This window comes from Gordionus sp. m RMFG-2023, chromosome 4, assembly GCF_954871325.1.
Source record: "Gordionus sp. m RMFG-2023 chromosome 4, tfGorSpeb1-WG-v2, whole genome shotgun sequence".
Lineage (NCBI taxonomy): Eukaryota > Metazoa > Nematomorpha > Gordioida > Chordodea > Parachordodidae > Gordionus > Gordionus sp. m RMFG-2023.
The window spans coordinates 983,672-1,000,939 of record NC_088778.1 but is presented as its reverse complement, the minus strand read 5'-3'; the positions used below and the strand labels follow the sequence as shown (position 1 = coordinate 1,000,939).

At 24.5% G+C, this 17,268-nt stretch overlaps 2 long non-coding RNA genes across 2 annotated transcripts; both read left to right on the top strand.

The window, feature by feature from the left end:
* Positions 1 to 1,636: 1,636 nt before the first annotated feature.
* Positions 1,637 to 4,676, top strand: LOC135928880 (uncharacterized). The gene is made up of 4 exons (XR_010572386.1): positions 1,637 to 1,761; positions 1,821 to 1,877; positions 4,370 to 4,426; positions 4,494 to 4,676. It is a non-coding gene; the product is annotated as an uncharacterized LOC135928880 (long non-coding RNA).
* A 9,858-nt stretch (positions 4,677 to 14,534) lies between these two features.
* LOC135928522 (uncharacterized) lies at positions 14,535 to 16,872 on the top strand. The gene is made up of 4 exons (XR_010572370.1): positions 14,535 to 14,665; positions 14,727 to 14,784; positions 15,726 to 15,776; positions 16,706 to 16,872. It is a non-coding gene; the product is annotated as an uncharacterized LOC135928522 (long non-coding RNA).
* The last annotated feature ends 396 nt before the right edge of the window (positions 16,873 to 17,268 follow it).

Genomic DNA, 17,268 nt, shown 5'->3' with positions numbered 1-17,268 from the left:
TCTGATAAATTTATATCATTGTCACAAAGTGGGGTTAATCTGTGAGATATTATAATGACAACATATGTAATAACATTATAAAAACTATATAAAATAATATTTCAAAAACATATTAAAATCTTATTATTATAAACTGTTAAAATATCATGGCTAACTATTTTTTTTAATTGCAATTACCTAAAAGCCTAAAAAGGACTCATACTTATATTTAAACATAATTTAAATTTATTTTCCGTAGAAAGAGAAATCATTCATTATTAAATGTCTAAATCTTTTAGCATAAAAGTAGTAAAAATTGATATGCTAAGAGATTTAGAAATTATAAATATATATAATATAAATAACTAATTAATTAATTAACACATTAAAACGTATTTTGTTATTATAGAAATATGTTTCATTAAGATTAGGCTAAAAAAAAATTAATCTCCATTTGATATTTCATTTTACGACATGACTCTACGTGACACATTTTTACTTAATAATAATCGTTTTCTCTTATTTATTATAAAGTTCTATCTGCTTTGGATGATCATTTCTCTCAAGGAACTAAAATTGATTGAATTGCTTATATTTAATTTGATAATTTTTTAAGTATTCGATATTGAAATATAATAAATTTTTAGCGATTACGAGTAAGCTCTGAACTGAAGACTCATTGCTAAAAAACATGCTACTAAACGGCTTACGACCATTGTTTTGTTTAAACTAAAACTGGTCCGTTCTCATCAGTAACTCTTTTTACAGGGGCTGCTAGAAATACTATTATTCTAATATATGCACTATCAAATCAACAACAATAAATGCAACAAACTAGGACACATTTGTGGTAGTTATCAAGCAGAACATGATTCATGAAGAACCGGCACATGGACATGATGCAGTGGATAGTAACATTACATAAATAAAATATTTTATCATTTAAGCATCTTTAGTATCGAGTTAAATTTTCCAACTTATCGGCCACCTATTAAATGAAAGAAGAATGCCTTTAAATCCTGATAAATTTTATTCTCTAATTCATATTTTTTTTACACTATAATTGAAAAGTGATTTAAATCATTTCAAAAATAATTTGAAAATATAAATCAATATAAACATAAATATATCAGAGTTTATTGAAGATTAATTAAATTAAACCAAAACGATTCATCATAGGCAAGAGATTAGAGAATAAAATAATATATTTCGAGTTTGAAAATATATTTACTAATTACATTAAGGTAATATATGCATAATATTATTGATGACAATTATATAAAATTAAATTATGCAAAATGTATTTTTAATATCGAAGAAATATAATGTCAAGGACATGGCTAAATATTTTTATTTGTAGAGGGCATACTATTATTATAAGTAAGAAAGAGTTTATTGGCTTATAAAAGCTAGACAATTTAAGTAAAAAATTATTTTGATTATAATTTATAATCCTATTTTGGCTAAAAATTTATATAATTTATCAATTTTTATAAAAATATTTTCCCTGCGCGATACAAATATGTTTGTCTAAAAATGTAGACACAACATATTATTGGAAAAAATATTGACTTAATACTATTATTCAAAACAAAAGATGATAAAAATTAATATAATTTGAAAATCAAGGACATTGGAAACAACTTAAAAGCAAAATATTTTGAGAGTTTTAGTTAGAAAAATATTTGGTTACATTCGATATAGTGTTATATAAAAGATTACTGGTTTAATTTATTAATAAACTTATAATGTTACAAATTAATTCTCTATTCCTATGAATAGGTATTATTTTATTTTTAAAAAATTAATTTAAGTTACATATATTTATCATGGCAATTTAGATATTAATTGCTTTTGCATTCATTTCCGCTCGATAACACAATCCAGTATGCCTGAAAGTATGTCTAATATAAATTAATGTAAAGGAATCATTTATTGAATTTTAATCCACTTTTCAAATTTATATATATTATATCTTTTGACCCTCAAAACAGATTCTTGATAATAATTTTCAAAGTTCTAGATCGTTCTACTGCCTTCTAACAAATATTCATCAATTCAAAATTTTTTTTCTTCGCTATTCAATATTCACGATAATTATTTCGAATAGTTAAATAAAAGATTAATATTCGAATCAGAATATTTTCTTGATAATATAATATATTAGATTCGTGAAATCGGAGTAGTAATGAAGAGACCAGGGATGAATGGCCCACTTTTCATTCAATCCTAAATTAATTTACTAATATTGAATTAATTTTTGGTTACTTGAAATAATTAATATATATTTGTAATGACGATACTTTTATTTTAGAAAATTGTAAAAAATTTTTTAAGCATGCCTTACTCTGGGTAGGGGAGACTGGGGTTAGTCGAACCAATTTTTACGAGCTCTTGTTGTTTTATAGATAATATAAAAATAACATTGGATACCTAAAACTATACTCTATAAAGGTGCCTTATAAAAAATCTTAAGAATATAATCATTTTTTTCAAATTTTATTTTTTGTAAAAGTGAAAATTTTGCTCAACAAGCCCCAATGGCGGGGTGAGGCAAACGACTTCAAAGGGCTTCCTAAACGATTGGTTTTTTTAGGCTAAATTGAAATGCATTTTTTATTAATATGTATAGAATAATTTTATTATTTTATTGTTCAAAATATCATAATATTTATAAATAGAAGCTAATTATATATAAAAATTGATCTTAAAAGAAGAGATTAAGATTTCTTAGCATAAATCCTAAATACCAATCATAAACAGTCATGAAATTGCCTTTTCATTTTGAAATGTTTTTCATTACTAACTGCCATAATTGACGTGTATGGTTTAGCAAACCCTCTAGCTCTAAATTGACAAATCATGATTGAAATAATATCTAGATTCGATAAATACTCATAAAACTTACCCAAATTATAGAAGAATGTTTAAAACTTTCAATAAAATTTAATTTACATATAATTGATTAAATATTTAATAGAAATTAAAATTCTGTAATGTAATTATCTTTTGAAAATTTTATCAAAATTTTATTTCTTAAATAAAATTTTTATTAATTAATTATTTCAAAATATATTTTGTCCATAGATGTGTACTAATGAAAACTATATTAGGATAGAATTTTAACCTTCTGGTGTATTTAATTTTAAAATGAGATTAAGCGGTTTGCCAAGCCCCGGGGTTTACCTAACCCCAGTCTCCCCTACATTAGGGACATGTAATAGTTGTTCCACAATAAAATAGAGATCTAAATATATAATTATTTTTAAAAAAAATGTTTTTATAATAATATAGGATTTAAAATATCATATTATTCAATAATCAAGTAAATTAAATGGAATTTGGAGATAATTTTCAGAATTTTTTATAAAAAAATTAAAATAAAATATTATTTAAAAAAATATCCATTAAAAATTACTTCGCATTTGTTTTAGTCAAATTAAAAAATAAATTTACAATAATTAATAGGACCAACTATCTCATGATAAACCATCATATAGTCCACAAGCTTCTTAAATATCATTCAGAGTAATATTAATACATGTTTTATTATCCTAAAAATTTCCAAATTAAAATATAAGGTTTTTAAGATTTTTAAAAGCTTCATATATATATTCTAAACGATAAGGTTTAAAATTATTTTCTGTTACTTTTTCGTATGTTAAAAACATTTTCCTCTGTTAATATTAAAATTCTAAATATTTATCATATCTTTTTTAGATAACAATGTTTGACGTAATTATCTACATTACGCTCAAATTTCCCTTCTTATTAATGAACTAATGTTCCCCTGTACTAAACGTGCCCCGTCCCCTATTATTATTTTGGTAATATATATATATATACCTAGAAATTTGTGTTAAAGATATTCATTATAAACTATAGTTAAATAAAAATATATTATTAACCCTACCCCATGTTTTATAATAAAAATAAATATATAAGACCAGAAAAACTAAATGTCGATCGAAGGCTAAATTTTTGATAATTTATACTGCTCGTTTTTTTTTTGATTAATGAATTTCCATTATTTTGTATAACACAATGTAGCCAAGATCTCATGCTTTCATTTATTATTTTGTTATGAGATTTTAACTGACAAGACTTTATATCTCACGCAATCTATTCGTGACACGCGACAATTGTCAATTTATAACAAAAACATAATATAGGGCAATGAAATAACCTCTGTTACCCAATTAATCCCGTAAAAAAACGAGGAAATTTTGTTAAAAATTAGCAAAAAAATTAAAGAAAGTTATAATTAACTAATTTTTCGAAAATTGACCACCACCCCGCTCTTAGTTGTTATGAGTGTTGATATTTATAAACTTATCAAATCATGTATCATGACTAAGAAAATTTATAATTTTTATAAAAATAAACGAAGATTCAGACAATGTGAGACAAGCTGGATACACGGCTTGGGGTACAGTTAGCGCACAAAGTTTGAAATTGTTTTAATTTAAATTCAATGCTAATATTTATTTTATAATTAAAAATTAAATATTCAGATATTACCCACGTTTTTCAGACCGAAGCTACACCCGATGGGGTTTGGGGCGCATTTCATAAATTATAACTACCATTTCAAGAAATTTAAAGATAATATCTTGAGAAATTATGGGGGAAATGATATAAAAAATTATATTAACGCCTAAATTTTTATTTATTATAATTATAGCTTATTTAAAATAAAAAAGAGTCTTAATTTTAATTATTTCAATAAGTAAGATGACAAGCATTTTTAAATTTAAATATATTATTATTAGCTAGGTGGTTGTTTAAAAATATTGAGGAATAAAATTGGTATACTTCACATTCTGTATATAAAGTTTTGTATTTACGTGACATAGCTGCTTAGAAAAAACATACTGTTGTGGTAGTTTATGAATTGAAAATTTGAATGTCTATTTTTTCATAATTTATATTGTTAGTTCATTACAATTTATTATGTGTATTCCTCTACATGTATAGTTAGCTCGAATCCAACTAAATATACAAAAATACAGCATATTATAAACACTCCACTGCTAAATTATATAACTTGCATTAGCAGTTAAGGCGTATTATCGGTGGATTATATGAAGATATACAAAAATACAACATATTTTGTAAGCTTCGTCACTAATTCGTGCTATCTGTAAATATGTAAATTAGAGGATAATTTAAGATAAGGATGATATCGAGATGATGAATATCTACTGTTAATATTATAACTATTAATTGTTTAATATGTTTTTAAACGTAAAAAAAAACATATTAAAACTTATCTATATTAAAATATTTAAAAAAACAGGTGAGGGATTATGATATATTGTAAAGCATGAAACGAGAATGGAGATAAAATTAAATCTACATATCTCGAAAGATATTCTTGTAACAGGGTTTAAATTTTCTTTAGGACCCTGGGTTGAAGTTAATGCTTAATATTTTTAAAAATAGGGCCAAATTCCCAAATTAATTCGGGAATATTTGTTACGTTTGGATGTTTCGACAGCCGCAATGACTGCATATTATGCAGTCGATTTTGCAAACGCGTCCATACAGGTATAATCCCATATCAGAAATAACCTTTGAAGGAGGAAGAGTTTTTCCATCTGATTGTTGAGTGATTTTTAGACCGATTTTAGCTCTAAGGTGGAAGGAATATTGTTAATAGTAGTACCTTGTGGATTAGGTTGTTGATTGCTCAGTGGCGGGGGTGTCTACCCTTAGAAAATTTGCAGTGTAAGTAATAATGGCTTTTGCTGTTAACCGGAGTGTAGCAAAGGGAGTATGAGAGAGGTATGTGTTAAGTTTTAACAGAGGATGGTTTCGAGCCATTACATTATAGTTTTGATAAAAAGAAAAATTAGAATAACTTTGATTTCGTGTTTGAAAGGAAAAATTGACGAAACGCGCAATTATTAGAGTCCCAATCTTCTTAGAGGAAACTTGTTGGAAGAAGTCTGTTAGGTAATATATTAGTGTCCCATGTCGAAAAAGCTTTCTGGAGGTTAGAGTGTTAATTGGTTTATTAATTCATCGGAAGTGATACGCGTTAAATTAAAAGCTGAAAGTGATAAAGATATTGGAAATCGGATTACGATTCGATGAAAAGAAGAGATTCTAGGGAGTGTTAGATCCATTTATTTTAATATATGTGTCGTAATTTTTAAAGAAATCCCGTCAAGAATTCAATTTTTTAAAGGATTAAGAACTATACGGTATTATCACATTTTAATCGTGATAAAGAGGAATCTTATTTTAAAAGCGTTTTATGCGTGTTTCGTTTTTTTTTTTTTAATTTTATTGCTATTTATTAATTTTCAATGTTGTTTTTTTTTTGGCCTTATGAAATAAGATATGTCTAATGTAGGGTATCAATCGATAGTTAATCAAAAGATCTATCTTCCCCTTAATGGGCGAGTCTAGGTTTTGGGGGTCAGGAATATTTTTATCAAAATAAAATATCGATATGGGTATCAAATAATAGCTAATTTTAATATCTTTTGACTGAAAGTCTTCATTCTTGGTCTTGATGGGTATGATTTGGTCTGGGGTAGATGTAGAGGGCGGGGGTATAAAAAAAATTTTTTGAAATGGGTATCAAACACAAGGTAATTTAAAATATTTTTTGATTGTATTAATAATAATTATTCATAGTTTGCGGGTCTAGGTCTAGGGGGGTCAGGAATATTTTTATCAAAATAAAATTTCGGAGTATTAAATTAAAGCTAATTTAAATATCTTTTAAATTGAAATTATTCATTTTTTATGCTTGATGATTATGACTTGAAAGTGGATGGAATATGGGGGTCGGGGGCTAAAAAAGTTTTTTTTTTGATATGGGTATCAAATAAAAGGTAATTAAAATATTTTTTTTATTGTAATGATAATAATCACTCGTAGATGGCGGGTCCGAATCATTTTACAATTGTGAATATATGTTTTCGGAGAGAACGAAATATAAAATTGGCAACACAATATTGTGGAAAGGTAACAATCTATCTCGATTGACTAGTGTCTGAACATCCTCTATGCATAAACGATTGTAATTGGAAAACTGATTGGCGTTGGGAAAGATCCCATTGGGAAATACCCCGTTAGATTATTCTGGAAAGAAGTTTGGACAAAATCGTTTGTGCCGACTCCAGTCAGAATAATTGCAAGATTGGCTGCAATAAAAGGCTTTGCTGCAGCAGGTAGCAGTAAATAAAGCAGGCTTCACACAAAAAAAAACAATTGTTGATGAGAGATGGGAGTGGATATTCTTGAGGGATATTTCTTGCTAAATTTGTGGATCTTTGCAATACTTATTTAATAAACACACTATAAAAACTAAAATAGAATACCCTCGGTTTAAAATCTAATTAGAAATGGGCTAAAACATAAATAAGTTTTAAAAATTAGTTAAATCCAAGGCTCCACCTTTAATGAGGGAAAAAATAAATTATTAAAATAAAAAGAATATGTTCAATTTTACGATAACAAAAAAAATATAATAATAAATGAAGTCTGTCTAAAACATGATAAATTTGTTAAGGGTATTAGGGTCTCACCATTTTTTTAAATGGGTTAGGGAACAGATCTGTCTGGAATTAAAATTAGTATTGTTGAAGCAATTTCAGATCACACCCATATGTAATTAGACAGGACATACTAAAAAAAATTTTAAAGAGAGTTTTCGACATAAGGGCAACGTTTTTATACGAATTATATTATTTAAATAATATAATTTTAATGTTTTTAAATAATATTCTTTTTAGAGTTGAAAATTAAATTATCAATACTAAAAAAAAATTTATAATATTCTTTTTAGAGTTGAAAATTAAATTATCAATACTAAAAAATAATTTTTTATTTCTTGTAAATGACTTGTCAGGACGATTTATCTTCATATTAAAATGTAAATTTTTATAAAAAATATAATGACAAATTTTATTAAAATTATTATTTAATATTATATAGTAAAGGGGTAAGAACACAATAATTAATTTTAATAGAAATATAATAACTACAAAATATAGGCAAAACTTTTTTTTCGATAAATATTTAATAAATGGTCATAATTCTATGTTCCTTATGGTAAGTATCCCATTTATATATATTGTATTAGTAATTAATACTTAATTATTTTAAAAAAAACAGATGTTCCTTGTTTTAACTTTCGTTTTTTCATCGATAACACAATGCCGAGTATCTGGGGATATGTCTACATAAATCTAATTTTAAAATAAGTTGGTAATCTCACATTAATTTAACCAACATTATTTTTTATGCTCCTACTTTTCATTAGCCATCATCTATATTTGAAGTAAATTTCCAGTAAATTACTTAGGGATAAAAATTATTTAGTCTAGCCTACGTTCGTTCATGGCGAGCTTTAATATTAAAAAAGTAATGGCAAGACATAGAAATAGTGTATCCCTTCAATTTTATGAAGAAAATTATATTATATTGTAAAGAAATCATGAAGACATTTTTTTCTAAATTTTACCTTAGTTCAAATAAATATCCCTAATTCTATTTATAAAATAAATAGGTAGTACTACTACAAAATATGAGTTTTAGCAGGATTCCATTTGCATTTATAGTTTACAATACATAAAGGTAATTATGTTTAATATAATGAGTCGTAAGTAAAAATAAATATAATAACTTTATTTACAAGTTTTTTCACTATTACAAACCGAACATTTATATAATAACAATTTTATTTTCTTAGAAGATTTAGGAGTTCAAATGATCATCGAGAAACAATTAAATATAGTTAAAAAAAATTAAAATATTGATTTATATTTTTGTATTATCTTAAACATATTGTTCAAATTTTACAATCATTTAATATACATTTGATTTAAATTCTTCCTCAAAATTCAAGATCTATTTTTTTTAACATAAAAACACCATTAGAATAGTTATTTAATTACCCCACACATTCCTGCTTTAAAGCAAAAGTAAAAAAATTCTTATTTATAGCAAAGGCAACTGTAATTTGAGTTTCTAAGTTGTCCAGGAGTGTTAGAACCGTTAAATTTTTATATTTCTTACTTTAAACGATTATATATTTTCTAAGTATTAATTAGTTTTGATTTAAAAATAAATAAATAAATGATTTGGATCTTGTCAGAAGTAGTTATGTATTTCATTCCTCACCTACGATTTCTCACTTTTTGAAACGTCTTGGAAAAGAGATTCTCTCAGCTGATCAAGGCTTTAGGATAATAAATCTTTCAGCATTATAGGGAGATTTATTTTTTACCCCGAAAATTTATGTGATTTGTATTATCGTAAAAAAAAAAAATTAAAAAATGTCTTATATTTGAATATTTTATTTTCTAAACATCTTTAACAAACGAGTGTTTTAAATTTTATTATCTTCTCAGATAATAATAAGCAAATTATACAAAATATTATATTATATATATTTATATTCTTTCTTTCTTTCTTTCTTTCTTTCTTTCTTTCTTTCTTTCTTTCTTTCTTTCTTTCTTTCTTTCTTTCTTTCTTTCTTTCTTTCTTTCTTTCTTTCTTTCTTTCTTTCTTTCTTTCTTTCTTTCTTTCTTTCTTTCTTTCTTTCTTTCTTTCTTTCTTTCTTTCTTTCTTTCTTTCTTTCTTTCTTTCTTTCTTTCTTTCTTTCTTTCTTTCTTTCTTTCTTTCTTTCTCTCTCTCTTTCTTTCTTTCTTTCTTAAGAGAATGGCAAAATTTAACAAAAAAAACACAATGACTCAGGAAAAATGAATGATAGTAAAAATTATATTAAATAAAATTCTAATTCGTGACTCTAATATGTATAGTTACACTTGGAAATTGGAATGGCTTTTGAAATATGAACCCGCACCATGTAAAAACTGATTATGGAAAATTTCGCAATTTCATAATTTTATAGTAAATCTAGAAAATAATTTTGTTTAATTTCTTTAAATTTGATAAAACGGTTACCTTATTTTTCAACTTCGATATAAAATCATCTCATATTTTATAAAGCAAGTAAAAAGCTACAAAATAAAATTCTCAAAAAATTAATTATAAATGAAATTCAATTTTTTTTTTATTAAAATTCATATACAAATATGATAAAATATTGTTATTTAAAAAATTAACATTAAAATATAGAGAATATAATAAAATATGCAATATATCAATTTAAGTTAAAAAAAAATAATATTTTTATAAAAATAAAAAAAAAAAAATTAAAATTAAATGGCGAGGTCGTACCATGATGTTTTAAATATTTGATAATTAGATATAATTATAGATACGGCGATTTTCTGCTTGAGTTTGTAAAATGGAGAACGGTATGATTTTTTTATTGATTTGGATATTGTTTTGAATAGATCTTAAGCCGCTTGTCCAAAAGAGCAGGTTGATTTAGCTGCTATTGGAACAAAGTGGTTTTCACACATTAGGTGAGCGAGTATTTTATATTTTTTAGAGATTCGGCTCTGTTAAGGGGATCATGGGAATTATTAGGATGGAGCCATGGGATCAATGAGAAAAGGCATACTCTATTAACTAAAATTTTCAAATATTTTATTTTTTTATAGAATGTCCTTAACTGTCATATTACTTTAATTTTAATCATCATTTTTTTTTGAATAATAGTATTGATGTCTATTATTTCTCCAAAAATAAGGTGTTTTACATTTTTAGATAAACTTATTTATATCGCATAGAGATAATATTTTTATAAAAATTGCTAATTTAATATAATTTTTTAGCCAACAAAGTATAACAAATTATAATCAAAAAGAAATCGTCTAGCCTTTATGCCAATAAACGCTGTCTTACTTATAAAATAATATGCCCTGTCCAAACAAAAATATTTAACGATGTCCTTGACATTATATTTCATCGATAGTAAAAATACATTTTGTATAATTTAATTTTTATATACCAATAAAATTATGCATATAGCTTAATGCAATTAGTAAATATATTTCAAACTCGAAATATATTATTTTATTCCCTAGTCTATTTCCTACGATAAATCGTTTTAATTTTAATTAATCTTCCATAACTCTGATAATTTTATAATTGTTATTTTTTTTATTAAACCACTTTACAATTATTCTTTCTTTCTTTCTTTAGGATTTAGATGAATTCTTCTTTCATATAAAATGTGGCCCGCAAGTTGAAAAATTTTAAAAGAGAAAATATTTTATTTACGTAATGTTAAGGCCTCCTATATCATATTTATGTACAGGTGGCATAAGTCCAGCCTACCTAATGCTCTGCTTAATAATTTCCGCAAACTTGTCCTAGATTGTTGCAATTATAACATTTTGTTGATTAGAAATCGCATATATTAGATCTTTAAAACTCCCTGTAGAAAACTTAGGGAATGTCAACAAACCAGTTTCACTTTAGACATTAAACGTCTTAGTAATTCATTTTTTAGCAATCAGTTTTCGCTTTAGAGCTCCGTAGTAACAGATAAAATTTTATTATATAAGCAATTCAATCAACTTCAGTTCCTTGCGAAAAAAATGATTATCCAGCAGATAAACTTAATGAATAAATAAAGATAAAACGATTATGAATTAAAATCTGTTATGTGTTATCGAATCATGTCTTAAAATGAAATATCAAATGCAGATAGACCAATCATAATGAAGCTTGTTTTATTGATATGAGATACGTTTTAACGTGTTAATTAGTTATGCAAATTATATACTTATTATTCCTATATTTAACATTTTGTTATTTTTATATAGGTATCAATTCTACTTACACAACATACCATCTTAAGGCAATTTGATAATAAAATTTTAATTAATTTTTCAATGAAATTTATATTTCTATAAGGAATGAGAGAGATTAATCACTTTTCTAGGAAGAGAAATAATCTTTTCGAATACATTATGAATTAATAGTTTTTATTAACTAAAAAGGTATTTAAAATATTATAAAAAATTAACCGTTATTTGTTCAACGATGCCTATCACAGAAATCATTTGATTATAAATCTGAGAGTATGTAAGTGATAAAAAATGTCATTTTATAATCAAAACCACGACTGGGTTCTAAGCTAATAATAATTTTTGCAAGTAGATTATTTTTATACTCAAGATTTAATAGAAATCGTAAAGAAATAAAAAATATAAAATTAGATTTTAATTAACTTGTTTAATTTCTCACCCATTTTTTAAGCCTTTATAAATATTGAACAATCTAATGCTCTACAATCAGCTACGTCTGTGATTTTTGGATCATGAGAAATGGATCATAAATTTTTTACGGGCTGGGTGAAAATCCTGATAAAGAATTTTCACAAGGCGGAAATAAAAACAATAGAAGATATTCTTATAGAGATGGTGTTAAATATTTTATGTTTATTTTAGAAAATAATTGCAAAATGTTTCAATAATAAAAGTTGATAACGTGTTAATTTTTTTTTTTTATTACTACTTAATTTAGAAAGATTATTCAATTTTAATAATGCCTTCTCTGATATATATAAACTTGTAGATATTAATTTTTAAATGACTATAATCGTGAGTAAAATTTGTTTATATAAGTTAAAAATGATAGTAATGGCTATATCATCCAACCAAAATATCTGTTATAAAAACCCGAGGTTATAGCGAGACGTAGTTTTATTTTCTAGAGTTTTAGTGTCTAAGGGATACCAAAACTATATAATTTATATAATGCATATGCGGATACAATTTTTACTTCTAACGGACAGCTTAAAGAGTTTTCATAAACGCATTAAATTTTATTCATTTCCTATAACAATCAAAGTTTTTAAAACTAACCCCTCCCATCTCCCAACTCTGTAAATGATTAAAATGTAGAGATTTTTTTTAAGGAAGGAATTAGGATTTAACCTGTCAATTTGTGATATTAATACGGAAATAGAAATTAATTAACCCTGGGGGTGTAGATAGAAAATATGTCATGCAAATTATCACTAAGGATCTTGTATATCTAAGATAGAAATTATTCAAAAAATATCTGTTATCTATCTCAATCCATTTTTGCATTCAAAAAAGGTACAGATACTTTTAATTAAAAAAAAATATATTTTTTTAAATTCTATTAAAAATATTTAAAAATTTAAAAAGATTTAATATTTTTTTAAATAAAAATGTATACTATATAAACGGCGTCTTAATGCCTCAACAAGTTTTCCCAACCATAAAAATTCTAAAGAGGTTTACCCTGAATTCCCGGAGAAGAATACAAAAATAGGGAAGACCGGGGAAAAAAGATTGGTATTTTAGATTTTGCCATAATATTTCGAAAAATTAACTAAACAGAAAAATTTATTTACATATAGATAGTTCTAAATTTGCATTTACCAAATATACAAAAGTGTAGCTCTTTATTGATAATATCTTAGGGAGCTGTGTTTAATTATGTGAAGTATGCCATTTTCCGCTATTTTACCCCATGCCCAAGGGTAAAGTGACTAAGTAAGCATTAAGGTAAAGTGGTTAGATCAAAATTGAACATAACTATAGTATGACCATAAATATAAACTAATCAGTTACAATATCGGAATGTAAAAAATAGCACATATAGAGTATGCCCATTTTAGGCATAAAGTACATTTCAATTATTCTTCCTCTTTGCGATTATTCTTAAAATTTATTCCAAACCAAAACTATTTGCTCAAAATATTTATTTTTATATGGTGTAATTAATATTTAAGTTAACTTTTTACAGCTTAAATTGGATTTAACATTTTAACCGTTATACCTATAACAATTAACCCCATACTTAATTTTATAGCAATGGCTTTAAGGAACATGTATACAAATTTTTGAATTTATATTTCGGTATAAGCAAGAAAAACTAAAGAGAAATTTTACAATTTTTGAGTAAAAAAAGGTTTTTTGGTAAAAAATTTTCCAAAATTTTTTTTAAAAAGTTAAATAAAAAGGATAAGAAATCAAATTAGACATAAAAATGCAACTTCACACCACAAATTTAAAGTATTTATGCTCAAGGGTTAAAAAATTTTAATATGGATAACCCGTCAATCACTTATCGGACTCACCTACAGTATTTGGCCGTGAAATCGCTTTAACTGTAAAAATTCAGGATTTCAATAAGACTCTTGGGGTTAGCTTGAAATTTCAGAATCTTTCTTATTTGATGACCCTGTAATCTTTATGAAAATTCATTTATTATCAATTATTTCTTATATTATAAAATTCTCTTAGTTTTTAATTTATATATTTATATTGAATCTCGTTTTTTAATAACTTTGAGAAAAATCTTATAGCAAAATTGATTACACTTAATTTTTAAAAGTTGGTATCACTTTGTTTATATTTTTCGTTTTAGTTGCGATTATTCAAATACAAATAAGGGGTTAGTTATCGCTAAATATATATTAAATATATTATATTATACTTATATCTATTTTGTTGTGTTTAGGAACTTATAAATTATCGAAAAAAACAATATGAAACTGAACTAGTCAATATTCAAAAATAAAAAATGAAATTAATATTTTGTAAAAATTTTATGACAGGTAAGGACACAAATAAAGAACAAAATAATTAATTTAAAATAGAAATCTTATTTCGTTTATATTTTTATATATAATAATTGGTAATAATTTATTAATTTTTTTTTTTAATAATTCAATATGTTTTTATTAAAAAATTTCTATCATAATATTATCTAAAAAACAGTAATATAAAAAACTTATAAAATGTTAAAAATGAATTCTCATTTATTAAGGGTAGGCATCATATTATAAAATAAATATAATTACATATAACTTAATACTATATATAAACCAGATATTCATCATCTTAGCCTTCATTTGTTTAGCAATGATTCGATGCCGAGTGCCTGAAGGTAATTGTATATAAATCTAATTAATTTATTATGTTAATAATCTGCTATTCGCTAGTTGATTCTCGGTATTTTAGCCAGAAAATCTAAGCCTTAAAATTTTGTTAATAGATGTTCAGACCTATGGGTCATCTATTGGCTAAATCATCGGGCTTGCATAATATTTTACTGAGTTACTCGTTTCTAGGGATAGGTTTAAATAGAGCTGTTTAACAAGTCTAGTTGATTTCTATTTAATTCCAAGTTAAAATTAATAATTTTTTTTATTTATTTCTATTGCGAATACATGTGACAAGTTATTTTAAAAAAAGTTTAAATAAATTTTTTAATGTAAATTGTTTGTATGGGAAAACTAAAATTTCGTATATTATTAGGCACACCTAATGAATTACATAAGTGATTATGTATTCAATATTTGAAAAGATAATGAAAGGAAATCTTATAATCAATTTGATATAACTACTTGTTTAAAAAATGCTTAAAAATTATTTTAATGATTGAATTGTCAGTCTGAAGTATTATATGTCACTGGGTGTCATAAGTTCTAGTTTAGTTTACTTGGTTAAAATTATTCAAAAAAAGATAATAAATTTTTGTATATGAATTTGGTAATTACCTTAATCATAAAAGTGAGTTAAAATAGATAAATTTTAAGTATCATAAAATAACAATTAGTATTGATAACAGCTCGCAGACTTCTTCTCATAGATGGCTAAAAGATTTGGAAATTTATTAACAAAATCTAGAGCCATGCGTAGTACTATTTTGGGTAAGTTCTTTTAAAATTAACTTATTTGAGTCGCTAAGTAACATTGTTTACAATGCATTTTAAGCTTATACAACATTGTTTAATCGATGAACTAAATATATTAGTTTCATAAGTCATAACATACCAAATATTTAAATCGTATAAATTTTTTAACATAAAATAATTATTTTCCTAGAGGAATATACACAAGTTCAATCTAGCAATGATCAAGAAGTGAGTATGACTGGTAAAAGCTTGAATATATTTTGTGATAAATAAACCTTAAAATGCCGAACTTTTATTTATGATATCATGGGTTGACAGAAGTTTTACTGGCTATAGATCCTAAGACACTAAAAAATTGGTTGCCAGAGTATTATAGATTTTGGTTATATTGATCTTACCCATTTTCGGTAAGAATTAAAGTTTTCAAAACTAACCCCTCTTTCCCCATTCCATCTCTGCAAATGATTAAAATTCAGAACTTAAAGATACCAGTCAATTTGTTATATTTATACGCGAAATAAAAATAATTAACCTTCCTAGGAGGGTAAATAGAAAATCTGATTTAATATGGCCAACCATCATTAAAGATTATGTGTTTAAGATAGAAATTATTTTAAAATTAATATCTGTATTTTAACAATTTTGCATTCTAAAAGATATAGATATATTTTTAATAAAAAAAATTACATTTTCTAAATACTATTTAAAATATAATATAATAATAATTTTAAAATTTGTTAATGATATATGAATGTTGGTCGTTATATCACAATTTGCGAAATAACTTATCCATATTTTAAGCGAAAGCAATTTTTCTTACACCAGAAGAATTATAAATGCGAATATAAATTAAGCATATATATTAAATGTAAAAATATTTTGATATTCACACAACAGTTTAAACTTTATTTTAATTATTAAAATAAACTTTGATTTAATAATTTGAATTTAACCTTGAATCGATTATACAAAAAAATTTGCAGGGTAAATTTTGCAATAAAACATCCTTAAAGCAACTTAGGTGCCAATGTACTCCAAAATTTTTTAAAGATTTCAATAAAAGTAATAAACTTGAAAAATAATAGAAGAGCAATGGCATGAACTATTATTATTTATTTCTCAAAAAATTTTTCTAAATATTGAAAAAATATAAATATATAAAATATTTAGATGATGTTAGAAGTATATATTTATGGTCTACAAGAACAACTATTCACCATATTCTTTTTGGACCCTGATCAACAAGATATGGAGCTTTTGATGCAATTGTTTCAGCAATTTGATAAGACAGAGAAAGAATCTTTTATATTTAAATATTTTTTATCATTTATAATTATTGGTATTAAAAAATTGTAAAATATTATTTATTTTTTATAATAAAAAAAAAATATCTGATAACCAGCAGGTTCAGAAAATCTTCTTTTTTTAAAAAAAAAATATTTGTTTTTTATTTTTACAGATTTTTGTTTAGTTTTTTTTTTTCGTTTTTGTTTTTTTGAATATTTCAAGCGAAGATTTGTTTTAGGTTCAAACACTATTAGCCAATATATAAATAGAAAAGAAAAAGGGAACTAGAAAGGCACAAATATCGTAATAATCTTAATGTTTTAGCAAGTTTTTCCAACCATAAAAGTTTCTAAACGAGTTACCCAGAATTCGCGGTGGCTGAGAATTTTTGGTGAAGAAATACAAAACATCGGGGTAAATAGTATTTTGCCATTTGCCATAATATT